The sequence below is a fragment of the Canis aureus genome, chromosome 9 (assembly GCF_053574225.1).
Source record: "Canis aureus isolate CA01 chromosome 9, VMU_Caureus_v.1.0, whole genome shotgun sequence".
Classification (NCBI taxonomy): Eukaryota; Metazoa; Chordata; class Mammalia; order Carnivora; family Canidae; genus Canis; species Canis aureus.
Genome location: NC_135619.1, coordinates 65,863,072 through 65,890,176, shown reverse-complemented (window position 1 = coordinate 65,890,176; position 27,105 = coordinate 65,863,072). Strand labels below are relative to the sequence as shown.

Genomic DNA, 27,105 nt, shown 5'->3' with positions numbered 1-27,105 from the left:
CCATAAGAGACAACCCTGGCTGAACTAATCCCAATCTTAAAAGTTTAGACTAGAATGCTGTTGATGTGAGAATCAAACATTTTAGGTCTTCCTCTGTGACAAAACTTTAAATTACTTTTGACAGTGTCGGTAAATCTGACTCCAAATTCAGCCACAACACAATTAAGCTCCCTGCCGCCTACCCCTACCCCAGGAGGTGGCACTTTTAGCTTCTCAAATTATAGGTTCAAACAACCTTCCTTAGTTTAATTTTTCCAAGTCACAAAAGACTAGCACTGTTAACTCAAACCTCTACAATTTTCAATAAAGGGCTTAGTGGGCCCTGGATTCAATATATTCTCAGCGACCTATACAACATGGGACCTTCCTGCTGCAGTTGTATAAAAGGACCTAATTAGAGCTGTCGCCTAGAGATCAGTTTTTTTTTTTTTGAGCTCTATGTATATAATGAATAAGAAAGACACACTCGCCCACTGATTTCTTTTTAATGTGATTTTTATAAATGTTCATGCTCTAAACAAACGGGTGTTAAGGTTCTAAAAAATTGTATAATGAATTAAGACTGCACTACCTCAGGTCCAAACATCTTGACTTCTCTCTTTCTAGAAGAATACATTTAATTGCTTTCAAGGACCAAAGGTCTTTGCAGAATGCAGTGCATCCCTCTGGGTCTATTTGTGTCTGTCTTTACCATTGCATGACCTCAAAGACAGAGAAACTCAAATAAGCAAGCAACAAAAGCAGAAGAGTCACAAAGGTGGGGAAAACAGAGTTATGCAATTGGTAGCATCAGTAACATACTTTTGAATTGCCAGCACAGCCCTAATGAGAGAGCCAACAAAAGCCTCTATCCATTATTACAAAAAACCCTGAGAAAGAACTACTCTATTTTTTTGGCAAAAAATTACATGTGATGAAAACTTTTTAAATTTTTTTCTATCACCTTTTTGTTTTTAAATTTGACATTCCTTTTCCTCTCCTAACCATACCCAAAAATTCTCAATGGATTTCTGTTATGCTAGAGTGGAAAGACCTTGGCTGTTGAAGCCAAAAGACCAAAAGTCAGTCCTGAGCATTATAATTTGCTAGTTGCAAAGTCTCAGACAAAGTTGGTATAATAATAGATGATGTTCATTTCATCTCTATCTTAGCATTCTAAGAGAACCATTATTATATATATATCAGTCAAGATTACTTTGAATGAATGTTACAGAAAACCTAATAATAAAATTAGGCTCAGATAGTCTCAAAGGCCAAAAGTAGGACTAGTTTCAGGTAAAGCCTGATTTTAAGTATCTCTAATGATGTCACAAGGATGTCAGTTTTTCTTATTATCTTAGACAGACTTCCCTTGGTAGCAAGATGGTTGCAAAGAGCTCCTGGGGCCACACCGCTTTTCAGTCATATTCAATGGAAGAGGGGAAGACTCTTCCAGCGTCTCCTGTGGAGGAAGAGATTTTCTCTTCCAGAAGCCCTAGCAAATGTTTCACCACATCCTGGTTCTTGATGGGGTTACATTATCCTCCTCTGACCTGATCTTTAAAGTCATGGGAATAGTTTTTGCTGAAAATTTCAAATCAGGAAACCAGGTATAAAACATGGGATTGATCCCACTCAGAACACTTGATTGGGAAAAATGAGGAGTTATGAAGAAAAAGGAAGGTGGGAAATGGATGTAAGATTATGACAATGTGTGAGAATGCACCTAGAGGTAGGATGCTGAGTAAACTGAGGTGAATTCCATCTCTAGGTTTTGTGAGGGAAAGATATCCTTCCAAAGGATTAAGGATTGGCCTCAACCTTGCTAATTAGACCTTCAGAATATTCCATGGCATCTTCAATACTTGAGATTTTATTACCATTACTCATCCTTGCTTTTCCATATAATTTAGGGTTTATATAATCTATAAACCAAATGGTTTAGCTTCACCTGTTCTTTTTTAAACTGAAAAATGCTAAGTTTTATTTTAAAAATTTTTAGATTTATTTAAGTAATCTTTACCCAACATGAGATTTGAATTCACAACCCCAAGGTCAAGAATCACCCACTTTTCCAAATGAGCCAGCCAGGTGCCCCAAGCTTTGCTTTTTTTTTTTTTTAATTTTATAGAATTTAAGATGCTATTATTTAATATCTCACTCAGAAAAAGGAAAATACCTTAACCAAATCAGGACCTAAATGCTAAGAGGTCATCAATTTTATTTTTTTACATTAAAAAATGTAAAAAACAAACAATAAAAAAGCATATCTTAGGATGGAACACAATAATACAACACATGGCATTGATCTTGTATGATCACCTCTGTATCTTGCTTCTTTGGCTTAACATCATGTTTTTAAGATTCATCTGTTTTTTTATAGCTTAATTTCATGTAATGCATGAATATACTACATTTTTATCCTTGCTCTTATTTATAGATATTTAAATTACTATCAGTTTTTGACTCATATAAGCAATGCTGCTATGAACCTTCCTATTATATCTCTTGTGTACATGGGCTTAGTTTCTCTATATACCTAATGTTAGAATTTCTGAGCCATAGAACAAGCCAATTTTCATCTTTCCTACATAATGTCAAACTGCTTTTACAAATGGTTCTTCCTAGGGGTGCCTGGGTGGTACAGTCAGTTAAGCGTCCGACTCTGGTTTGGGTTCATATTGTGATCTCAGGGTTGTGAGATCAAGCCCTGCACCAGGCTTCATGCTCAAGCCTGAGTCAGCTTGGGTTTCTCTCTCCTTTGCCTTCTGCCCTTTCCCTCACATCCCCATGCTCTCTTTCAAATAAGTAAGTAAATCTTTTTTAAATGGTCTTCCTATTCTCACTTTTACCAGCAGTGTACAGTTCCTATTAATCTATATCCTCATCAACTCTTGAATTGTTTCTTTTTTTTTCATTTTTACCAATCTGATGAATAAGTCATTTTATTTTATTGCAGTTCTAAGTTGTATCTCCTTTATACTAACATAATTGAACACCTTCTCTTATTTGTCTCATTTGGATTCCTCATTTGTTCAAATCTTTTTTTTTACATTTTATTTATTTAAATTAAATTTGACAATATATAGTATAACACTCATTGCTCATCCCATCAAGTGCCCTCCTCATTGCCTTTTACCCAGTTAACCCATCCCCTAAACCACCTCTCCTTCTGCAACCCTCTGTTTGTTTCCCAGAGTTAGGAGTCTCGCATGGTTTGTCTCCCTCTCTAGTTTTTCCCACTCAGTTCCACTCCTTTCCCTTATAATCCCTTTCACTATTTCTTATATTCCACGTATGAATGAAACCATATGATTGTCCTTCTCCAATTGACTCAGCATAATACCCTCCAGTTCCATTCATGTCGAAGCAAATTGTGGGTATTCATCTCTTCTGATGGCTGAGTAATATTCCATTGTGTGTGTGTGTGTGTGTGTGTGTGTGTGTGTGTGTATATACACATACTGTCCTTTTGTATTCATATAGACATATATACTGTCTATTCTATTCATATACACTGTCCTTTTTCCAGTGGATATTCTTTCCTGCTTTGTCAAATATATATATATATATATATATATATATATATATATATGCATATATATTCATCTTTATATGTATATATATATATGCATATATATTCATCTTTATATGTATATATATATACCACATCTTCTTTATCCATTCATCTATCGAAGGACATCATGGCTCCTTCCACAGTTTGGCTATTGTGGACATTGCTGCTATGAACATTGTGGTGCAGGTGTCCCAGCATTCCACTACATCAGTATCTTTGGGGTAAATACCTAGTAGTGCAATTGCTGGGTCATAGGGTAGCTCTATTTTAACTTCTTGAGGAACCTCCACACTGTTTTCCAGAGTGGCTTTACCAGTTCATATTCCCACCAACTTCCTTGCTGGTTATTGGCCTGTTCAGGTTTTCTATGTCTTCCTGTTCCAGTTTTGGTCAAGAGGGTTCCCCTTTCTCCACATCCTCTCCAACATTTGTTGTTCCCTGTCTTGTTAATTTTTGCTATTTTCCCTGGTGTGAGGTGGTATCTCATTGTGGGTTTTATTTGTATTTCCCTGATGGCAAGTGCTTTTGACCATGTGTATGTCTTTTTGGAGAAATTTCTGTTCATGTCTTCTGCCCATTTCATGATTTGATTTTTTGTTTTATGGGTGTTGAGTTTGATAAATAGATCTTTAGGAATGCCTGGGTGGCTCAGCGGTTAAGTGTCTGCCTTTGGCCCAGGGCGTGATGCTGGAGTCCCTGGATCAATTCCCACATCGACCTTCCTGCATGGAGCCTGCTTCTCTCTCTGCTTGTGTCTCTGCCTCTGTGTGTGTGTGTGTGTGTCTCTCATGAATAAATAATTAAAATCTTTAAAAAAAAAGAATATTAGATCTATATAGATTTTGGATAATAGCCCTTTACCTGATATGTCATTTGCAAATACCTTCTCCCATTCTGTACGTTGTCTTTTAGTTTTGTTGACTGTTTCCTTTGCTGTACAGAAGCTTTTTATCTTATTAAGTCACAATAGTTCATTTTTGCTTTTGTTTCCCTTGCCTTCATAGATGTATCTTGCAAGAAGTTGCTGTGGCCAAGTTCAAAAAGGTTGTTGCCTGTGTTCTCCTCTAGGATTTTGATGGATTCTTGTCTCACATTTAGATCTTTCAACCATTTTGAGTTTATCTTTGTGTATGGTGTAAAAGAATGCTCCAGTTTCATTCTTCTGCATGTGACTGTCAATTTTCCCAACACAATTTATTGAAGACACTGTCCTTTTTCCAGTGGATATTCTTTCCTGCTTTGTCAAATATTAGTTGGCCATAGAGTTGAGTACCCATTTCTGGGCTTTCTATTCTGTTCCATTGATCTGTGTCTATTTTTGTGTCAGTACCATACTGTCTTGATGATCACAGCTTTGTAATACAAGCTTGAATTCCAGCATTGTGATGCTGCTGGCATTGGTTTTCTTTTTCAATATTCCTCTGGCTATTCAGATTTGTATAGAATCATACAAATCTTATTTGTTCCAACTCTGTGAAGAATGTCCATGGTATTTTGATAGGGATTGCATTGAACATGTACATTGCCCTGGGTAGCATAGACATTTTCACAATATTAATTCTTCCAATCCATGAGCATGAAATGTTTTTCCATCTCTTTATGTCTTCCTCTATTTCTTTCAGAAGTGTTCTGTAGTTTTTAGGGTATAGATCCTTTACCTCTTTGGTTAGGTTTATTCTTAGGTATCTTATGGTTTTGGGTGCAGTTGTAAATAGGATTGACTCCTTAATTTCTCTTTCTTCAGTCTCATTGTTAGTGTATAGAAATGCTACTGATTTCCATGCATTGATTTGTATCCTGCGACATTGCCAAATTGCTGTATGAGTTCAGCATTCTTGGGGTGGAGTCTTTTGAGTTTTCTATATACAGTATCATACCATCTGCAAAGGTGGAGAGTTTGACTTCTTGTTTGCCAATTTGAATGTCTTTTATTTCTTTTTGTTGTCTGATTGCTGAGGCTAGGACTTCTAGTACTATGTTGAATAACAGTGGTGAGAGTGGACGTCCCTGTCACGTTCCTGATCTTAGGGGAAAGGCTCTCAGTTTTTCCCCACTGAGAATGATATTCACTATGGACTTTTCATAAATGGCTTTTAAAATATTGAGGAATGTTCCCTCTATCCCTGTACTTTGAAGAGTTTTAATCAGGAATGGATGATGTATTTTGTCAAATACTTTCTCTGCATCTATTGAGAGGATCATATGGTTCTTGTTTTTTCTCTTATTGATGTGATCTATCACGGTTGTTTTATGAGTGTGGAACCACCCTTGCATCCCAGATATAAATCCTGCTTGGTCATGCTGAATAATCCTCTTAATGTATTGTTGGATCCCGTTGACTAGTATCTTGGTGAGAATTTTTGCATCCATGTTCATCAGGGATATTGGTCTATAATTCTTTTTGGTGAGGTCTTTGTCTGTTTTGGAATCAAGGTAATAAAACGAGTTTGGAAGTATCCCTCCCTTTCTATCCTTTGAAACAGCTTTAGTAGAATAGGTATTATTTCTTCTTTCAACGTTTGATAGAATTCCCCTGGGAAGCCATCTGGCCCTGGGCCTTGGGAGGTTTTTGATGACTGCTTCAACTTCCTTGCTGGTTATTGGCCTGTTCAGGTTTTCTGTCTTCCTGTTCCAGTTTTGGTCATTTGTGGATTTCCAGAAATGCATCCATTTCTTCTAGATTGCCTAATTTGTTGGCATATAGTTGCTCATAGTAGGTTTTTAAAATTGTTTGTGTTTCTTGGTATTGGTTGTGATCTCTCCTCTTTCATTCATGATTTTATTGAGTCTTTTTTCTTTTTAATAAGTCTAGCTAGTGGTTTATCTATCTTATTCATTCTTTCAAAGAACAAACGCCTGGTTTTCTTGATCTGTTCTACATTTCTTCTGGTCTCTATTTCATTGAGTTCTGCTTGAATGTTTATTATGTCTCTTCTTCTGCTTGGTGTAGGCTTTATTTGCTGTTCTTTCTCCAGTTCCTTTAGGTGAGAGTTTAGCTTGTGTATTTGAGTTTTTCCAAGTTTTTGAGGGAGGCTTGGATTGCGATGTATTTCCCTCTTAGGGCTGCTTTTGCTGTATCCCAAAGATTTTGAATGGTTGTATCTTCATTTTCATTAGTTTCCATGAATTTTTAAAATTCTTCTCTGTTTTCCTGATGACCCATTTATCTTTTAGTAGGATGACCTTTAACCTCCATGTGTTTGAGTTTCTTCCAAATTTCTTCTTGTGATTGAGTTCTAGCTTCAAAGCACTGTGGTCTGAAAATATGCCTGTTTCCTTACACAGATTAGAGAAGTTCTCAGCTATGAGTTGTTCAAATATATTTTGTGGTCCTCTCTCTCTCTCTCTCTCTCTCAGCCTTTTCTGGAATCCCAACTAGACATATATTCTTCCTTCTCAAGCTATCATTTATTTCCCTAAGCCTTTCCTCCTGTGTTCTTTATTTATTTATTTATTTATTTATGATAGTCACACAGAGAGAGAGAGAGAGAGAGAGAGAGAGAGAGGCAGAGACATAGGCAGAGGGAGAAGTAGGCTCCATGCACCGGGAGCCCGATGTGGGATTCGATCCCGGGTCTCCAGGATCGCACCCTGGGCCAAAGGCAGGCGCCAAACCGCTGTGCCACCCAGGGATCCCTCCTCCTGGGTTCTTAATTGTTTTTCTCATTTTTCTTCAGCTTCCTTCCTTTCCATCAACTTGTCTTCTATGTCAGTCACTCTCTCTTCCACCTCATTAACCCTAGCAGTTAGAGCATCCAGTTTGGATTGCATCTCAGTTAAAGTATTTTTAATTTTGGCCTGGTTGGATCTCAATTCTGCAGTAACAAAGTCTCTAGAGTCCTTCACACTTTTTTTCCAAAGCCAACAGTAACTTTATAAGTGTGCTGCTGAATTGAATTTCTGGCATTGTACTTAAATCCACATTCTGTAACTCTGTGGCAGAGAGTATTGCTTCTGGTTCTTTCTTTTGTGGTGAATTCTTCCTTCTAGTCATTTTGTCTAGTGCAGAGTGGCTATATGAGTGAACCGATTAAAAAATATCAACCAAGACCTAAGTGAAATATACCCTGGATGATTCCAAAGAGGCCAGAAAACAAAATAAAAAAAAAGAACAGAACAGAACAAAATCAAACAGAAGGACCACAAAAGTGTAAAACAAATTTTAAAACAAAGTAATAAAAATAAAAAACCAGAAACCAAAAACAAAGAAGAAAAGAAAAGAAAAAAGGTAGGGATGATGGTGGTGAGGAAATGGTAGTGGAGAGAGAATGTAGTCTCCCTCTGAGGGAACTTAGAGGACGATTCTCCTGGTTCTGAGGGTATTTTGTTCTATACGTTAGAAGATGCTCAATCCCAAATTTATATAAACCAGCAATACTTATATAAAGACTCAACATCGACCACAAAAACATAAACCAGATAAAAGATGGGGGCAAAATAGGAAGTAAGAGAGAATATAGTCTCACAGAATGAACCAACACAGAATGAATGAACGGTGCTTGGTTCTGGGTGTATTTTAGTTATGTGTTAGAAGGTACTAACTTCCATCATTGTAAGACAAAACAAGACAGAAAATACAAAAAACAAAAATCCATATCTCATATATCCACCAAAATTAAATCAAATATGTTGAAGGGAATCCAGAAGTGAAAAATATATCTATATATCTAAGACATGTAATTGTGGAAATATGAAAGTCAAAAAGGGAAAAAACTTAAAAACGAAGAGTTGGTAAAATACTGTAGTTAAGGTAGAAAATGAGAAAATATATTGGACATTTTTAGCCTGATATAAAATGAGTCGTTAAAAAGACCCTCCAGTTCTAGATACTATTTTCCCTCAGTCCTGGTGCTATCCAGTGCTGCTTGTTCAGTAAACTTTCTTTTCCCTTGTTCTTCGAGCAGTTCTTCTGGGAGTAGGGTCTGCTGCACTGATTCTCAGGTGTCTGTGCCTGGGCAGAGATGCCCCACCCATTGCCAGGTGCTGGGCTCAGTATGAACTGTTTATCCTTTGAAACCTTTGTTCCCTAGAGTCTCTGCCCCTCCCAGGAGCAAGGTGAAACAAAGAGAAAAAACAAAAATAGGCAGTAGCTCTGGATTTGAGCTCCCCTCGAGTAACTAACCACAGTCTCCCAGTCTACACTGACCTAGATGCTCCTGGGGGCAGGTGTGGGTGCTCTGATCTGCACAGCTTGTCAGGCGCCCAGCAGCAGGAGAGTTTTTGCTTTCCTGTGCCCTCCCTGCTTCCACCTGTCCCAGGGGGAACGGAAGACAGCTGGCTTTGTCTGCTTCAGCACCTTCAGATCCAGGGCCCTGTGCCGCTGGACCTGTGCTCCTGGTGACTACTGTGTCCATCGCCGGGCTCTAGGGTAAAGGTAGCTTCGGGGCTGGCCTGTGTAACCAGCAGGCTTCTCCCAAATGTCCTGGAGGGCTGTGGCGCTCCAGCTCTTTACCGAGATCGGTCCGTGGTTTGCAGTGAACTTTTTCCCCGGCGCTCCAGTCTTATACTGTCTCTGGGAATCTTCATGCTTCACTGCCCCTCTTGTGATTCTGCCCGATTTCCCTGATAAGCACTTTTCCATCAGATAAAACTCAGGTGAGTATTTTTAAAATTTATTTATTTATTTATTCGTGAGAGACAGAGTGAGGCAGAGACATAGACAGAGGGAGAAGCAGGCTCTTCACAGGGAGCCTGATGCAGGACTCAATCCCAGGACTATGGGATCATGCCCTGAGCCAAAGGCAGATGCTCAACCGCTGAGCCACCCAGGCATCCCCCCCCCCCCTTTTTTTTAGATTTATTTATTTATTCATGAGAGACACAGAGAGAGGCACAGACAAAGCACGGATTTTTAAAGTTACCGCTTGTCCAGGGCTGAGTTTCCATGACCTGGAGGCTTTTGCCATTCCACTTTAGCCCTGCTAGTCATGGTTCCCCTCCCCCACTTTATTTCTTTTAAAATTTTTTCACCTTCCTACCTTGTTAGAAGTAAAAACTTTTCTCTCTGTAGCATTTCAGCTGTTCTCTCTTTACATCTTAGGTTGAATTTGTAGGTGTTCAGGATGTTTTGAAAGATATCTAGGTAAGGTTGTGGGACCAGATGAATTGAGGGCCCCTACTCTTCCATCATCTTACCAGTCTCCTATAACCATTTGTTCCAATTATTGGTCCTTTTTAAAATTATTATTATTGGGGTGCCTTTTTCTTACTGAATTGGAGGAATTCTTTATATATTTTGGATATAAGCCTTTTTGTTTTTATGTAGTGCAAATCTCTTTTCCTGTTGGATGGCTTGTCTTTTCACTCTCCTTATTGTGTATTTTGTTGAACTGAAGTTCATATTTAAGTGTAGTTGCATTCATGTGTAGGGTAGGCAAAACTTTACCTCTACCTCCTTAGGATCTCTGGCTGGGACTAAGAATTAAATCAAATAAACAGATCAACAAGAGAAAGTTTTCATGTACATGAAACATGTACATGGGAGCTGATTTAGGAATGTGAAGACCCAAAGAAGCGGTTGGAGCCAAACACCCACATACTAACCTGGACAACGAGTAGTAAATAGAGAAAATAGGACAAGACAAAGTATCTTGAGTTAGAGCAGTTAATTATAAAATGACTAGAAAGATAAGGTTTAGTTGAACAAGATTTGTTTGTATACAGTTCCCCCAATCTTTTACTCTTTGAACTTTCTGTCTCTGGTGATAAGAATGTTTCTTTCCTCCTAGGATAGGGAAGAAATCTTTTACATCTTTCAAGGTACCAGTCACTCTCCTGGGCACTTTGACACGTGTGTTTTTATTTCACTTAATATTTTAGACTCCAGGAGATTCATAAAAACCCTTGCAAACAAAATCATTATAAGCAAACTATAAGAAGAAGTAGAATTTTCCTTTTTATCATGATTTCAAAAACTCAGATTCCTCAGGTGCCTGGATAGCGGCTGAGTCAGTTAAGCATCCAACTCTTGATTTCAACTTAGGTTGTGATCTTAGGGTTATGAGATTGAACCCCATGTTGGCTCCACAATGAGAGCATGGAGCCTGGTTAGGATTCTCTGTCTCCCTTTTCCTTTGTCCCTTCCCTCATTTGTTCACTCTCTTTCTCCATCTGAAAAAACAAGCAAACAGAAAACAGCTTCCATACTGTATTCCAGAAAGAAGCCTTAGGAGGGGCTTCAGTGAATGGTTATGTATGGTAGAAAAAGTATGGAACAGAATGGAATAGCAGAAAACAGAATACACAGTTAATGCAAGGAATGACTCAGGTTTTCAGCACAGGTGTCCAGGTGGATGGGGTACCATTTGTTGATGGAGGGAGCAGAAGGAGGAACAGAACACAAATTCAGGACTCTTGATGCCAAGTGACAGAATCCCACTATTTTTACCCACTCCCAACCATTTTAAGATTTTAAAAAGGAGGAAGTAAGGGTAACTAAATGGCTCATAAACATGAGAAAATCGGAGGTGGATTGGTGTAGGGCACAGCCATGCCGGAGAGTTCACATGATGTCATGGCTTCCCCTCTAGTAAACTGTTTCTTCTTGTGGTCTTCATTCCTACTGCTCTTGACTTTCTCCTCAGAGCTGAAGAAGAAAATCTACATTGTCCTCTAAAGTCATAATCCCAGAGAAATAGATTAAGAGGAAACATATTCTAGGATAGTCTGGCAGAAATTTCCAGAAATGATTTTGATTGGCCTGGTTTGTGTCAGATGTCCACCCAAATCTGCATGTTTCTAGCACCCATTCTGTTCACCACTACTGAATATTATCTTAGTATTAGCCTTTCTTTTTCCCCCAGTCTGTCTTCCAACTCAGACTCTTAAACTCCTCAAAGGCAAATAATCATTTACTTTTTAGCCCGGGCATGGACACTGTTCTTGCACATGGTATTGGAGGTTTTAAAAAAATGTATTGGAACTAAAATTAGACACATACAAATTCTGAAGGATGTATAAACTGAGTTAATTAAGCATCTTGAGAGTGTAGCTAAGTGGTATAATAAGAAACTAAAAGGTGGATGAATTAAAGTGGAAAAAAATCATGGTACTCTTATGCTTGGGTTCTGTGAAGGTGAATCATACCCAACTAGTCTACTAGAGTTCTCTGAATGTATAGATGGACAGAAGGATAAGGTAGAACCAGCAGACCTTACTTGGTGTTTCAAAAAGCCTCTGATAGGGGTGCCTGTGTGGCTCAGTCAGGTAAGCATCTGACTCTCAATTTCTCCTCAGATCATGATCTCAGGATGGTGAGATCCAGCCCTTGCCTCTGCTCTATGCTGGGTGTAGAGCTTGCTTGAGATTCATTTTCTTTCTCTTTCTCTCTCTCTTTTCCCCCCATCCCTTAGAAACAAAAACAAAAAGCCTTTGATAGATTCCCACATCAAAGGCTTTTAGAAAACTGATATTATCCTGGAATTTTAGATTTCTATCGTTGTTGGTTTTGTTAATTGTTTTTAAATTTTTGTCTAGGAAACAGAACCAAAGTCAAATAAGGAGGGTCAGGAATAAGTGAAAAAGTGTAAATGATGGGCACTGATCTTATTTAACATTTTAATGAATTATCAAGAAGGGTATGGACAATGGAATTTTTAGTTTGCATGTAACAACTCTTTCAGTTAGTGCACTATTTAGCTGATTAAGACAAAGATAAACTGATAGAAAATACCTTGCAATATGCCCCCCCCCCCCTTAGCATTCTTAAGTCAGGACAACCCAGCCAGGCCACGTATGTCAAGGGTCTGCAGGTCCCCGCTCCATTGTTTCTTTGGTGATGAAGAGGGTAACACGGGGCATGTGCTGGCTTTGACCATGCTTTGCCTCACGGAAGGGGCCAAAGATAAGTGTGATGTGATAGAAGTCGTGGCCCAGAATCATGACCACCAGAAGATTGCAGTCCCTGTGACCAACCTCAAGTTGTCCTGCCAACTCATGCTCAGTTGGGTGGACTTCCAGCTCCAACCACCTATAACCTTCTGCCTGAAGTCCAATTTTGGTCCCATGTAGTTCATGCAGTAGCACCAGGTTATTGCTGTAAGCAATGACGTTTCTGAGGAAGAGAGCAAAGAAGAGGGTAGTAAGGAGGTGGAAGCTGAGTTGTCCCCCATTTTGCCTGCCAAGAAGCAAGGGCATAGGCCTCTTTGGTCAGCTAGCTGCCTGTCACATATGCCACGGACCAGATTTCTATGCAAGTTTCAGTAATTTTAAATGAGTCTTCTCCATTGAAGAGAAGGGTGGGAGGTGGTGGGATTGAGCTCAGAAGAGAAGAAGGTCTCATTCTCTATAGGACCCTGGTGTTCTACTAATCTTATACCATGCCTGGGGCTTCTCTTTTTTACTGGAGTGGAAGGAACTCTGAAATTCTATCCTGATCCTCTCTCCCCATTTGCTATGAATTTAGAGGTCAGCATCTGAAGCTCAGGATTACACATTTTTAACACTTTTTACATTTTTTGATAAAGGTTGGAATAAAGTGGTATGGGTTTTGTTTTGTTTGCAAAACAGGAAAATGACAATAGGTGGCTTGAATTTAAATAAGGTTCCATTATGCATTTATGATGAGTATAAAAGTGTGGCTAATAGGAAGTGGCACCCAGAGGTTTTTTGGGTTTTTTTGTTTGTTTGTTTTTTGCAGAGACACAGGAGGAGGAAGAAGCAGGCTCCATTCCAGGAGCCCCATCGCGCCCTGGGCCAAAGGCAGACACTAAACTGCTGAGCCACCCAGGGATCCCCAGAGTTTTTGGTCCTACTAGACGGACTTATTTCCCTTGTATTTTCTCAGTTTTCCATGTATTTTGTCCACTGCCTACACCTATGTGCTCAGTTGAAGAGACCCTTACTGGCTAGAGGAGAATTCTATTTTGGACAAGGGAATACTACAATCTCAGAACCTTCAAGGATTGGGGGAGGGGAGATATATGGGGTGATGGGGTAAAATGGAGTAATACAGATTGGAAAGAAATAACTTTTTAAGGAAGTAAAGAGGGAATGGTATGAGCACAAAAAAGATATAACAAATCTGAAGGAAGTTCAGAGAAAAACAACGATATTCACAGAGATAAAGTCCATCCATTGAAGGATGTCAGAAACAACAACAACTTGGGCAGCCCTGGTGGCTCAGGGGTTTATCTCCACCTTCCGCCCAGGGCCTGATACTGGGGACCCGGGATCGAGTCTCACCTGCATGGAGCCTGCTTCTCCCTCTGCCTGTGTCTCTGCCTCTCTCTCTCTCTCCCTCTGTGTGTCTCTCATGAATGGATAAATAAAATCTTAAAAAAAAAAAAACTTAAATTCTCCAAACACACATGAAATGGATAAAATAATAAAGGACCAAGAGATGATTAAACACATCACAAAATTCGAAATTGCTCTTATTCTTTGCAGCTTAGAGGTGGTTTGAGAACAACAGACTCAATGTTACTTGGAAAACTTGTTTCTCAGAGGATGGGTAGAGATTAAAAACGCAAATATTTTAAAAAGGATTTTAAATAAACAAATACATCAGGTATCTCTAAGACCTCCCTGAGAACTGTGAGGGGTGATGCGCCTGGCGACCAGGGTCAGGCTGTCTGGAGCTCTAGTCTGGGCTTGCCACGACTCCCTCATGCTGCGCGTGTGCCCCGGGGCAAACGACTGAGTATTTCTTAGCCCACGTCTCAGCTGTAAACCGGCCACAGCCGTAATACCCGTCGCGGCTACTTCAAAGGGTGGTTTGGTGTTCAAACGAAGCCATGTATTTAGCGGTGTTTTAAAGTACTACGAGGTGCTTCATAAATATAAGGTGTTTTGGTTACGGCGTTGGCTGGAATGATCGCAAACTCCCAGACGCGGGGCCTGGAGGGAAGCGCGATTTGGGTCCTGCCAGGCAGAGATCGGTGCGCTTGCACCATTTCTTGTCCCTCGCTTACGGAAGCATCTTGAGGAGGAAAACTTTTCTGTGTTTTTGAGGTGTTGTTGTTGTTGTTGTTGTTGTTTTAAATCGGCTTATAGCAAGGAGCAAGGCGCTGTCTGTAAAAGTACCCCTGAGAGGTGAAGATAAACCGCCCAGTCGTCACCCAAGCGCCAAGACCGTCAGGAAGGAGTTTTCCGCGGAAGCGCTGTCGTCTCTTCGGCAAGGATGCAAGACGCGCGCTCCATCAGGACGCCGGCGGCCGAACGGCAGCGTGAATTGGTAAAACCGGTCGTCCAGTAACGCGGTTATTACAATTCCGTTCTGATGCCTTGAGTGACGTGTCACAACTCCCCGGAGTAGGCAGGGGGCCGCGCGGCGCTTCAAACTCGGAGCGTCCCGCGCCGCGCTCCCGGCGCCGGGAGGGAATAATGCGCGCGCACTCGGGCCCGGCCGCTCCCCTGCGCGCGAGCCCGCCTCTCCGGCCCGGCCCGGGCGCGCGCGGCCGCGGGCGCGCCGCCGGCCCACGTGACCCTAGGCGCGGCGACTGGCGGGGGCGGGCGGGGGCTCGGGCCGGCTCCGCAGCGCCGCGCAGGCGCCCCAGGGCCGCGCCGAGCCGAGCCCCTCCTGCTCCCTCTAGGAGTCAAAATGGCGGCGAGGGGAACCTGGAGCAGCCCCGGAGCCTGAGCCACTGACAGGAGCGGAGAGGGCGGCGGCGGCAGGAGGAGGATGGCCGGGGGCGCTGGCGCCGGTGCGGACCGCGGTGCTGGTGGCGGCGGCGGGGGCGGCGGCCGCGGTCGCAGCGGCGGCAGCAGCAGCAGCAGCGGCGGGAGGAGCCTCCGGGGTGAGCGTCCCTCGGTGTCTGTGAGGCTGGGAGCCGCGGCTGTGCCCGGCGCGGCGCGGGGCGGGAGTCCCGGCACGGAAGGGGCCGTGCCGAGGAGGTGGGGGCGCCGGGCTGGGGCTGGGGCTGGGGCTGGGGCTGGGGCTGGGGCTGGGCCGCCGCGGGGGGCGCCGGGCCGCGGGCGGGGAGGGGGCAGTCGTCCGTCTGGGGCTGAGGCGGCTGAGGCGGCTGAGGCGGCGGCGGACTGACCGGTCCCCGCGCGCTCCCAGGGGCGGACTGGGCTGTGCGCCGTGGTCCCGGGGACGGAGGCGCGAGGTGTGGCGCCTGGGGCGGGGAGAGCGGCCCGAGGTGGCCGCGACGGCGGCTCGGCCGGCTCCGGGCTCCAAGGGGCGGGACCCGCCGCTCCCAGGACGCCGGGAAACCGCTCCCGAGACTGGGGCGCGTGTTTACCCGGCGGCGGGGCTGCTGCCGCCCCGGGGTGGGCGTGAGAGCGGCGGGCCGGAGTAGGCGGGGGAGCGGGCCTGCGGACGGCGGCTGCGGGGAGGGGCAGAAGTTAGACCGTCCGGGTAAGTTACTGGCCCGGGATCCAACTGGAATCGCGTTTTGACAGGTTGGGAGGAAGACAATGCCTGGTGTTTGATAAAGGACGGTGAGCTGGGAGTGCTCGAGTGGCGAAGAGCGTGCGTTTCCAGTGCCCTGTCGTTTCGCACGGCTGTTTACCAGCCTTACCCCGAGGATGGGAACTTTCTCACCGTCTTTTTGGAGAAGCTCTGAGTGTTGCTTCTGCTTTGAACTACAGTAGCACCCTCTTCACACACCAGCTCAGATAATACTCTGGATTAGGTCATATTTACAGAAGCGCTCTTGGTTATCTTTACCAGAGAACTGTTCCCTCTGCCCAAAACATCTTCCTGTAATGAGGAAATGGGCATTTTTTACAGAAGTACTTCGTGTTTTGTTTTGTTTTGTTTTGTTTTCAACGAGCAGAATCTTTTGTCTCTGAATAGCATCCATTTCTTTCAGATTGTTGAAATACATTACTTTCTTCTGGAACTGGGGGAGAAAGATCTGAAATAGCGAGAACCATACATGTTAATAGAAGCTATGATTAAACTTGTCTTGGAATTTTGGAGTCAGGAGAACCTTTAGAAATCTGGTATGACTTGTTTTAGAGCCGAGAAATTAGGCCCAAGGAGATGAGTGACTAGCCGTGGGTCCTACAACTGGCCGAGGATTGGGCCAAAACTAGGATCTGGGCTTCTCTACGTTCCTATTTATTTATTTATTTATTTGGGCTTCTCTACGTTCCTATTTATTTATTTATTATTTTTTTAAGATTCTATTTATTTATTCATGAGAGACACACAGAGAGAGAGAGAGAGAGAGAGAGAGACCGAGACACAGGCAGAGGGAGAAGCAGGCTCCATGCAGGGAGCCCGAGGTGGACTCGATCCCAGGTCTCCGGGATCGCTGAGCCACCCGGGCTGCCTTATGTTCCCATTTTAGAGAACTCTTTTCACTCCAGTCCCGAGCCACTTATTCTTCGTTGATTGCATTCTTCACCACCAGTACTAGTGCCCGTCCCTAGGTCTTTGTGCAGTAAAGTTGAAAGCAGAAACGAGAGAGCCTCACTCTGATTCTGACAGCTACCCTCAGTTACCACAAGTTAGCTGATGAGATTTATTTTTTTCCCTAACCTGAATTTAATAAAACTGACATTTCATTTAGAATTTTCATAGGCCAGTAACTATAGTTTCACCCAATTACAGGCACGGTTCATTCTTGCATGCATTCAGTAAAATCCATAGGTCAATATTCTGTCCCACAAAGCCTTAACTGCTCTATTGTTCTGTGCCCCAACACCAGCATTTAAACAAGTTTTGTATCAGACTCTGATTTTAAGATTTAAAACACCTTTGTTGCATTTGCTAGGTTATACCACCTACCTTTCATGTATTTTCTTTTTGAATTACAACAGTTTTCTTTGTTGTGTGTCACAAATTAACCTTCAGAAATGCAATAATGTCAATTAATTCTGATCATGTTCTAGTCAATGAAATTCACGTATCAAAGTTGTACCTTGTGTTCAGTTACCCTGGTGATTATTGAAAATCTGCTTTGCGTTTTACATTATATTAGTCGCTAGAGGAGAACAGAAAGAAGTATAATATATAGACTTTGCCCTCAGGAAAGATAAGGTTTACCCTTATGAGTGTAGGAGACAATCTTCTACATTCTCTGAATACAAAGAATGCTGTAGGTGTTCTGGTTAGAGGGAGATGAGTGAGGCCTCAGGAGTCTAAAGAACTTCCTGAACACTTGGGACTTGAGCTAGCCTATGAAGGTTTAGATTTACAGAGATGCTGGAGCAGTTACTCTGAGGGAAAAGTGAGAGTATGATGTGGAGATTAGCTTTGGGTGAGGGGAATGGAGGGAAACTTGGATGAGCTGATACCTGAATTTGAAAGGCTAAAAAGAAAAAATCACACAGTTGGAAGGATATCTGTCTGTGGAAGAGTTTGATTACTAGATTGAGGAGACTTGGATTTGCATCTTCTTGGGCGAGATATGGGGAGCCTTTGAAAGGTTAGAAGCCAGATATTAGTGTGATAAACCAGCAAGATGAACCTGTCAGTGATCTACAGATTGAGTTCCATCAGGGAGAGAATGGAACGAACCACCAATGACTAAGTAGCTGTTGTAGTTAATTAAATATGAAGAGATGAGACTCTGGACTAGGATAGTCAGTAGGAGGGATCCATGGCAATTGTTGTTTTTGTTTTTATTGTGGTAAAATATACATAAACATAAAATTTGACATTACCAGTTTTAAGTGTACAGTTCTGTGGCATTAAGTACATCTATATTGTCGTTCAACCATCGCCGCCTTCCATCCCCAGAACTCTATTTTCCCCACCTGAAACTCTACACCTGTTAAATACTAACACCCCATTTACCTATACCCCTAACCCCCGGCAACCATTATATATTTTTTGTCTATGAATTTTTTTTTTAACATTTTTTTATTTATTTATGATAGTCATACAGAGAGAGAGAGAGGCAGAGACACAACAGGCAGAGGGAGAAGCAGGCTCCATGCACCGGGAGCCTGATGTGGGATTCGATCCCGGGTCTCCAGGATCGCGCCCTGGGCCAAAGGCAGGCGCCAAACCGCTGCGCCACCCAGGGATCCCTGTCTATGAATTTGAGTACTCTAGGTACTTCATGTAAGTGGAATCATACATATTTATCATTTTGTGGCTGGCATGATGTTTTTAAGGTTCATTTGTGTTGTATTTGTCAGAATTTGCTTCATCTTAAGGCTGAATATTATTTCATGGTATGTATGTACATCCATTTTTGTTTATCTGTCAATGGATTCTTGGTTTGCTTCTACATTTTGGCTATCAAGGATAATGTTGCCATGAATATGGGTGTTCAAATGTCCATTTGAGTCTATACTTTTCATTTCTTTGGGGTATATACTCCCCTAATTTTACATTCCCACCATGCACACAGGCTCCAATTTCTCCATATTCTCACCAAGACTTGTTTTCTGTTTTTTTGATAATAGCAATCCTAATGGGTATGAAGTGGTTTGTCATTGTAGATTTGTGGTTTTTTTTTTTTAAGTAATTGCTACACACAACGTGGGGCTCTAACTCAGAACTCATGACCAAGAGTCCAGTGATCCACTGACAAAGCCAGCCAGATGCCCCCATTGTAGTTTTTATTTGTATTTTTCTAATGTTTAATGATCTCTTCTGGTGCTTATCAGCTTTTTGTATATCTTCTTTGGAGAAATATCTATTGTGCTTGTTTTGGCAGCACATAGATTAAAATTGGAATGATACAGAGAAGATTAGCATGGCCCCTGCACAAAGATGACACACAAATTCGTGAAGTGTTTGGACTGTTGTGTGTCTTGCTCACTTCATTGTGCCCAGGACTTGCACAAATACATGAAATGATTAAACAAATACTTCAAGGATCTGATTTCTGGTAACTGATGGCAGCATATTTTTCAGGTTCTTCAGATACTCATCAACCATTAATGTCTCATGCCATATTGTAATAGTCTTATTAAGTTTTCTACTTCTAAAAAAGAGAAATATGTATTAAGTTCTTTTACCATTTTTTAGTGTAGTTGTTTGCTTTTTTTGTTGTTGAGTTGTAGGAATTCTTTATATATTCTGGATATCAATCTCTTATCAGGTACAGGATTTGCAAATATTGTCTGTGATTCCTTGCATTACCTTTTCACTCTGTTGAATGTCCTTTGAAGCACAAGTTTTTAATTTTGATGAAGTCTAGCTTACATAGTTCTTTTTTGTTGCTTATGTTTTTAGTGTTATATCCAAGAAATTGTGTGCCAAACCCAAAGTTATGAAGCTTTCTCCTGAAAAAACCCTTACGTTTAGGTCTTTGCATGCAGATATCCAGTTTTTCCCAGCACCATTTGTTGAAGAGACTGTCTTTTTTCCATTGAATGGTTTTGGTATCCTTACTGAAAATGACTTGATTATACCCTGCAAGGGTTTATTTCTGAACTCTATTCTATTGGTGTGTGAGTCCGTCTTTATGCCAGTATCACATTATTTTGCTTACTGTAGCTTTATAGTAATTTTTGAAATCTGGAGGTGTGAGACCTCCAACCTTGTTCTAATTCAAGATTGTTTTGCCTGTTTGTGATCCTTTGAGATTCCAAATGAATTCCAGGATGCATTTTTCAATTTCTGCAAAAAAAAAAAAAAAAAACAAAAAAACAACTTTTTTTAATGCCATTGGGATTTTTTAAATAGGGATTGTATTGAATCTATAGATTGGAGCAGTGTTGACATATTAAATCTTATAGTCCCTAAACACCAGATATCTTTCAATTTACTTGTATCTTTAATTTCTTCCCACAACATTTTATGGATTTCAGTGTAAAAGTCTTTCATCTCCTTGGTTGAGTTTATTCCTAAGTATTTTATTTCTTATTTATCTATTTTTTTTAAGATTTCATTTATTGATTCATGAGAGACACAGAGAGAGAGGCAGGCTCCACGCAGGGAACCTGATGCGGGACTAGATCCCTGGATGCCCAGTATTTTATTTTTTTTGATGCTATCATAAATAGGATTGATCTCTTAATTTCCTTTTTGGATTGTTAATGTACATAGCTCATTTTTGTGTGTTAATTTTGTTTTCTGCAGCTTTACTGAAAGCATTTATTCAAACAGGTGTGATCACACACATGATCTCAAATTTTCTACGTATAATGTCTTTTTGAACAAAGATAATTTTACTTTTTCCTTCTGATTTGAATGCTTTTATTTCTTTTTCTTGCCTAATTGTTCTGACTAGGACTTCCAGTACTATATTGAATAAAGTGGTGAAAATATACATCCTTGTCTTGTCCTGATCTTAGAGGAAAAATTTTCAGTCTTTGACCATTCAGTATGATGATAGTTGTGAGTTTTCCTTTATTATGTTGAAAGTTTCCTTATATTTCTTGGTTTGCTAAATGTTTTAGCAGGTGTGTTTTAATGAAAGAAAAAAAAAACCTCAGTTAAGGGTGCTGATAGTGTCTCTAGCCTAGTGACAGGGCAAATTCTGCTGTCATTGGCAAAATAACATTAATGCTCAGCTGATGTTTTAGGCATCTGTGTACATTTGCAGTTATGTTTTGGCTGAAGAAAAGTAGTACTACAGTTAATTCAGCAGGGAGGACTGACACTAATCAAATAATCATACAAGTATATGCCTGAATAACTATAGTATGATTTTGCTCACAGCTGTATTCCCAGCATCTAGCATAGTTCCAGGCACACAGGTGCTCCCTACAGCTATTCATTGAATTCAGAAGCAGAAAACTTAAGATTTAACCCAATAAGCTAAAAACTGTATTGCGAATAATTTTTTAATAGAAATGCATTTATTTTTATTTTAAACTGTCTTTCCTGTTAACCCAGTCTTGGTACAGTAGTAAAATAAAATCAGACTTCTCTACTCTTTTTTTTTTTTTATTTTTTTTTTTAGACTTCTCTAAAAAGGAACAAGCAAGTGACTTTTTCTAAAACAAGTGTCTTTAAAAGTGAGGCAACATCTTTTTAAGTTGATGGTAGTGGAAGTTGGTTATCAGAATCCAAGATTTCAGGGGCACTTGCGTGGCTCAGTGGTTGAGTGCTTTTGGCTCAGGTTGTGATCCCAGGGTCCCTGAGGGGAGCCTGTTTCTCCCTCTGCCTATGTCTCTGTCTCTCTCATGAATAAGTAAAATCTTAAAAAAAAAAAAAAAAAAAAAAGAATCCAAGCCAAGGTTTCAAAGGGAGACATAACTTAGAAGTGACTTTTCAGCTGCCTGTTGACTCCAGATTTATAATGCATTTCAAATATTTAGTATTTAGTTTATTTGCAGAACAAGTTCAAAATTCTTTTAATGCACACTGCAGTGGTTTTTAGTATCCTTTTTTTTTAATTTTTAAAATTTTGACAGTCTGCAAATTTGACATTACAAATTGAGTTTTCATTAACATCCTTATCTCAAATAATACAGAAACTTCAAAAACGTATAATGTACTGTTATGTAAATTGATAGTGAATCCTTGTAGTGAACAATATGTTAGGATTGGAATAAATAGGAATCACTTTAATCCAATACATAGAGCATCCTTTACATTACAGATTCAAGAAAGTTTTTTGAGCATTGTTGGAATTTTTAGGTATAGTTAAGTAAAAGAACATTGTACTGGAAATCAAATCTCTGTTCAGATTCTGACTATGGTTTATAGGTTTGATCTTAAGCAAGCTATTTAATCTGTCTGGGGCTTAATTATCCTCCAGTGTGTGTGTGTGTGTGTGTGTGTGTGTGTGTGTGTGTGTGTGTTATACATCGATACATAAAATACAATAGTTTACAAAGCCATCTTGTTTTTGCTATTTAATTCTTCCCCGTCCTGTTGTCACTTTCTTATTAGTGTGAACTATTGAACATCCTACTGACCACTTCTCTGCCGTTTGTTCTCCCACTCTCCCTCTCCTTCTATATTCTCTATATTGCTACCACATTTATGTTTCTAAAAAACCCAATTGGGTTAGGTAATCTCCCTACTTAAGAAAAACCTTGTTAAAACTTCCCACTGCTTATAGGACAAAGTCCAAACTCACAAGAGTTTGTAGACTGTCTCCAGCCTTAGATTTCCCATCACTCCAGACATACTAAGCTCTTTCTTGTTTCCTGTGCTTGTGTTTTTCATGTGTTTATTCCAGTGCTTGGAGTTCTTTTTCTTTGTCATCCAGGAAACTCTGAGAAGATGATTCATCACCTACTCCAGGGGTAGATTTTGATTACTCCAAGCCAGTCAGCTCAAGGCATTTCCCTGTAAACTCTTATTTGTCCCAGTCAGATTGAAGGGAAGGAGACATTTTTATTTCTGGGGACGAGGACTTTTTTCCCCCTATTGTATATGAACAAGAGAATACGTGATCCCAGTTGCCACTGGCAGCTGTCTTGTGACTGCAAGGGATGATAAAAATGCCTGGAGAATGGTAGATCAGAGAGAATGCACGTAGGTCCATGATAACATCATTTTAGACACATACTGTACTTGTACTGGAGCCTGGGGCTTTCCCTTCCATGGCATTTCGTCACCTGACAGATAAAATCCTTATGTTGAAGCCATTCCTTTGGAGTTATTTGCCATCAAAAATCACCTTATTGATACAGTCATGTTTATGCTTCAGGACCCGGTTCAAATATGACCTTTACCCAGTACTCACTCATACACTCACTCCCTTACTTCTTTGGCCCACTTCGAGCTCTATTGCACTGTACTGTAATCACTTGCTTATATGTCTGACTCCTGCACTTAACTCTGTTTACTTTGAGCCAAAGCCTACTGGATGGAGCGTAGTATCTGCTACATTATAGATACTCAGCAATGAGTTTTTGGATAAAATAGAAGCATGAAAAAGGGTTTTTGTAAACAATTTTTAAATAAACATGAGGTATGTCATTGTCTTTAAAGAGAAATGGAGAAATCAATTAGACTAGATATACAAAGTGTTCTTTGCTTGCTCTTAATTATTTTCTAAAAATGTTCACTTAGATAAAAAGTTTGACAGTTTCTTCTGACCACAGTCCCTTAAATTTATGAAAAATCTTACTAGTGTCAGAGCCCTGGAAGGAGCAATAATGAATTGTGTTGTTACTGTGCAGTTTCCTTCCTTCCTTCCTTCCTTCCTTCCTTCCTTCCTTCCTTCCGAGACTTGAATGCCAGAACTAACTTGAAGTATAATATATGTATTTTTCCCCTGTATTTTGAAAGCATATTCAGGTCTGTTTTATCTGGGATTTATTTGTGAATTGTTCTTTAAAGAAAAATTCCATAATATGGTTCATAAGACCTACTTATTCTTGTCTTCAGACTTTCCCAAAATATTTCTTACTTGCTTGAGACTACATGAGAATTTTCTGGTAAGCAAAAAAAAAAAAAAAAAAGCTTTGTGGCAGAACTAGATGAATTGTAGCAAATGTTAGTAATAGCTTACGACAGAGAGATCTCATTATAGCCTTAATTACAAAGTCATAGTTTTGTCGCATGCTCCCACAATGAAGTCTAACAGAAGAGGAAAGATGGGAAAGGAGAGTTAAGATTCCTGTCTCAGTATACTTCACCATTTGTTGGCTTGAGTCAAATAAATTAAACTTCAACATAGTAATTTGTAGTTACAGTAGCCATCCCCACCCTTGTCCACAGGGGATATGTTCCTAGACCCTTGGTGGATGCCTAAAAGTGTAGATAGAACCCTACATATAACCATACATATATTAAATTTTTTCTTATATATACATACCTGGGATGATATTTAATTTATAAATTAGGCACACTAAGAGATGAACAATAATATACTTGATCTTAGCCAAAAGGCCAAGAACTGGTCAACAACAATAATAGAACAATTTTAACAATATACTGTAATGAAAGTTATGTGAATGTGGTCCCTCCCTCCTTTGATATATCTTATTCTATTGTACCCACCCTAGTGATGATATGAGATGATAAAAATGCCTGTGTGATGAGATGAAGTGAGGTGAGGGACATAGGCATTATGATGCAGCATTAAGCTGGTGTTTACCTTCTGATGATACGCTTTGGAAAGTGAATCCATGGATAAGCTACTGTAGCTATGCTTAAAAATTATTTCTAATAATTGAATATCTCTTTTAATGATTCTTTTACTGGTTTAGTGTTTGTTTGTTTTTTAAGATTTCATTTATTTATTCATGACAAACACAGAGAGAGAGAGAGAGAGAGAGGCAGAGACACAGGCAGAGGGAGAAGCAGGCTCCATGCAGGGAGCCTGACGTGGGACTCAATCCCGGGCCTCCAGGATCACACCCCAGGCTGAAAGGGGCGCTAAACCGCTGGGCCACTGGGGCTGGTTTAGTATTCTTAATTGAATGATGATCTGTGAGATTTCCATTGTGACTATTCCTAGGTGGTTCATGACTCCTCAGAGATTATCTTTAAATCACTTAAACAGCTAAGAGATAACAAATTTTAGACCATGTGAGATATACATTTATAAAGTAGCCATTTTTTTTAAAGTAGCCATTTTATTTAAGAAGTATTTCATAACTGGGGGCAGCCCGGGTGGCTCAGTGGTTTAGCGCCGCCTTTGGCCCAGGGTGTGATCCTGGGGACCCAGGATCGAGTCCTGCATTGGGTTCCCTGCATGGAGCCTGCTTCTCCCTCTGCCTGTGTCTCTGACTTTCTCTGTGTCTCTCATGAGTAAATAAATAAAATCTTAAAAAAAAAAAAAAGTATTTCACAACTAGAAATTCTAAGAGAACACTAAATATATAGTTTTGTTTTGTTATCAAAAACTCAAATACCGGGACACCTGGATGGCTCAGCGGTTAAGTGTCTGCCTTCGGCTCAGGGAGTGATCCTGGAGTTCTGGGATCGAGTCCCACGTGGGGCTCCCTGCATAGAGCCTGCTTCTCCCTCTGCCTATGTCTCTGCCTCTCTCTCTCTCTCTCTCTCTCTCTCTCTCTGTGTCTCTCATGAATAAATAAATAAAATATTTTAAAAAAAACAAAACTCAAATACCCCCACCCCCAAAGTCAAACTATGACTCTCTAGTAGAGCCAAAGTTCTAAGAACCAGGCTCATCTCCTCATCTCTGCATTTTTTTCTCTCAGTTTCTAGTTTAAAATTTTTAATGGTTACACTTAAAAGAATGTTGCATAGATTAGTGGAATGTGATGTACTTTTATATTCTTTTAAGAATGCATTTTTAATAGGAAATAAAAGTATCAGCAGGAACTGACAGCTGTTTTGAATTACAATAGGTTATATTAGAAAAAGCCCACATGGGCTTAATAAGATTCTCCTAAGCAAAACTCTAGCACGTAATCTCCATGTACAGTAATACCCTGGAATTTTATAGAAAAATGCCATTTTAAAAGATATCTTCATGGTAACTACACTTACCATGGTGAACATTGGGTAATGTACAGAATTGTCAACTCACTATGTTGAACACCTGAATTAATATGTATGTCATTAAATTTTTCATTTAATAAAAATAAAAATGTTTTCTGACTTGACTTTTTAGGTGATGGTTGGTTAGGGGAAGTACCATTTTAAAAAAAATATTTATTTATTCATGAGAGACACAGGCAGAGGGAGAAGCAGGCTCCATGCAGGGAGCCCGACACAGGACTTAATCCCGGGTCTCCAGGATCACGCCCTGGGCTGAAAGGCGGCGCTAAACCGCTGAGCCACCAGGGCTGCCCGGGAAGTATCATTTTTTTAAAAAAATATTTTATTTATCTGAGAAAGAGCAGAGCCAGAGAAAGAACTTGCATGCCTGAACATGAGCTGTGGGGGGGAGGGCAGCAGGAAAGGGAGAAGCAGACTCCTTGCTGAGCAGGGAGCCTGACGCTGGAATTGATTCCAGGACCCTAGATTCATGACCCATGCCGAAGGCAGAGGTTCAACTGACTGAGCCACCCAGGCACTCCCAAAATAACTATTTTTAATAGATGATCATGTTAGCTACTAACTATAGGTCCACACTCTTTTATTTATAATTTGAATTTCCAAAAGTTCTGAAAACCATTTTTTAGGGAGACTCATTTGATGGCAAACACTGATATGACCTGGATTCATTTGGCAATGAAACCTGATCTAAACTAACATAGAGGGCAGCCCCGGTGGCGCAGCGGTTTAGCTCCTTCTGCAGCCTGGGGTGTGATCCTGGAGACCCGGGATCGAGTCCCACATCAGGCTTCCAGCATGGGGCCTGCTTCTCCCTCTGCCTCTCTCTTGCTCTCTCTGAATGAATAAATAAATAAATCTTTTTTAAAAAATAAAATTAACATAGATTAGTTTAAATATTTAATATACTGTGAAATATTAATTTGTTTGATTATGGGGTACTATGCTAAAACTAACTGGGCATGTTTACATACTATACAGTAAATAATTCACATACCTCATTACTTTCTTAAGAAAGAGGAAGAAAGGTCTAAATTAAAGAACATATCCAGCTCTAGAGATTTCTGCCTGATAAGAGATTATGACCCTGTATTCTGAATAATACATTTAAACTGGTAATGGACATTCAATATATTTAATTTGTTAATGGTGGAACTAAGATCAAAAGACAGTATAGTATGTAACACTCAGTAGTTTAATTGTTGATAAAGTTTATTTAACCAGAATGTAGGGAGAATATGTAAAAAGTAGAATAAACTCACTGATTACCTCATTGGTTTAACTGTAAGTAAAAAATATATTATTTAAAATTAGATGCTGGGGCACC

General features: G+C 40.4%; 1 protein-coding gene, 1 long non-coding RNA gene and 1 other non-coding gene across 11 annotated transcripts in view; 2 read left to right on the top strand and 1 right to left on the bottom strand.

Annotated features, from left to right (window-relative positions):
• Positions 1 to 27,105, top strand: part of BTBD7 (BTB domain containing 7) — a 111,281-nt gene that overhangs the window by 10,994 nt on the left and 73,182 nt on the right. The window contains exon 1 of one of the 8 annotated variants that reach the window (XM_077910407.1): positions 15,067 to 15,291. The exons of the other annotated variants lie outside the window; for them this stretch is intronic. The gene's annotated coding sequence lies outside the window, so the exon portion shown is untranslated. Of the gene's footprint in view, positions 1 to 15,066; positions 15,292 to 27,105 lie in introns of those variants that run through there. 8 annotated transcript variants of the gene reach the window in all.
• LOC144321059 (uncharacterized) lies at positions 7,752 to 14,919 on the bottom strand. Of its 2 annotated transcripts, XR_013386765.1 has the most exons (3): positions 13,739 to 14,915; positions 12,470 to 12,608; positions 7,752 to 10,666 (listed from the first exon to the last, which is right to left on the bottom strand). It is a non-coding gene; the product is annotated as an uncharacterized LOC144321059 (long non-coding RNA). The 2 variants fall into 2 exon arrangements; XR_013386764.1 differs by lacking the exon at positions 7,752 to 10,666 and having other exon boundaries at positions 12,099 to 12,608; positions 13,739 to 14,919.
• Positions 19,101 to 19,207, top strand: LOC144321509 (U6 spliceosomal RNA). The gene has a single exon (XR_013387152.1). It is a non-coding gene; the product is annotated as a U6 spliceosomal RNA (small nuclear RNA).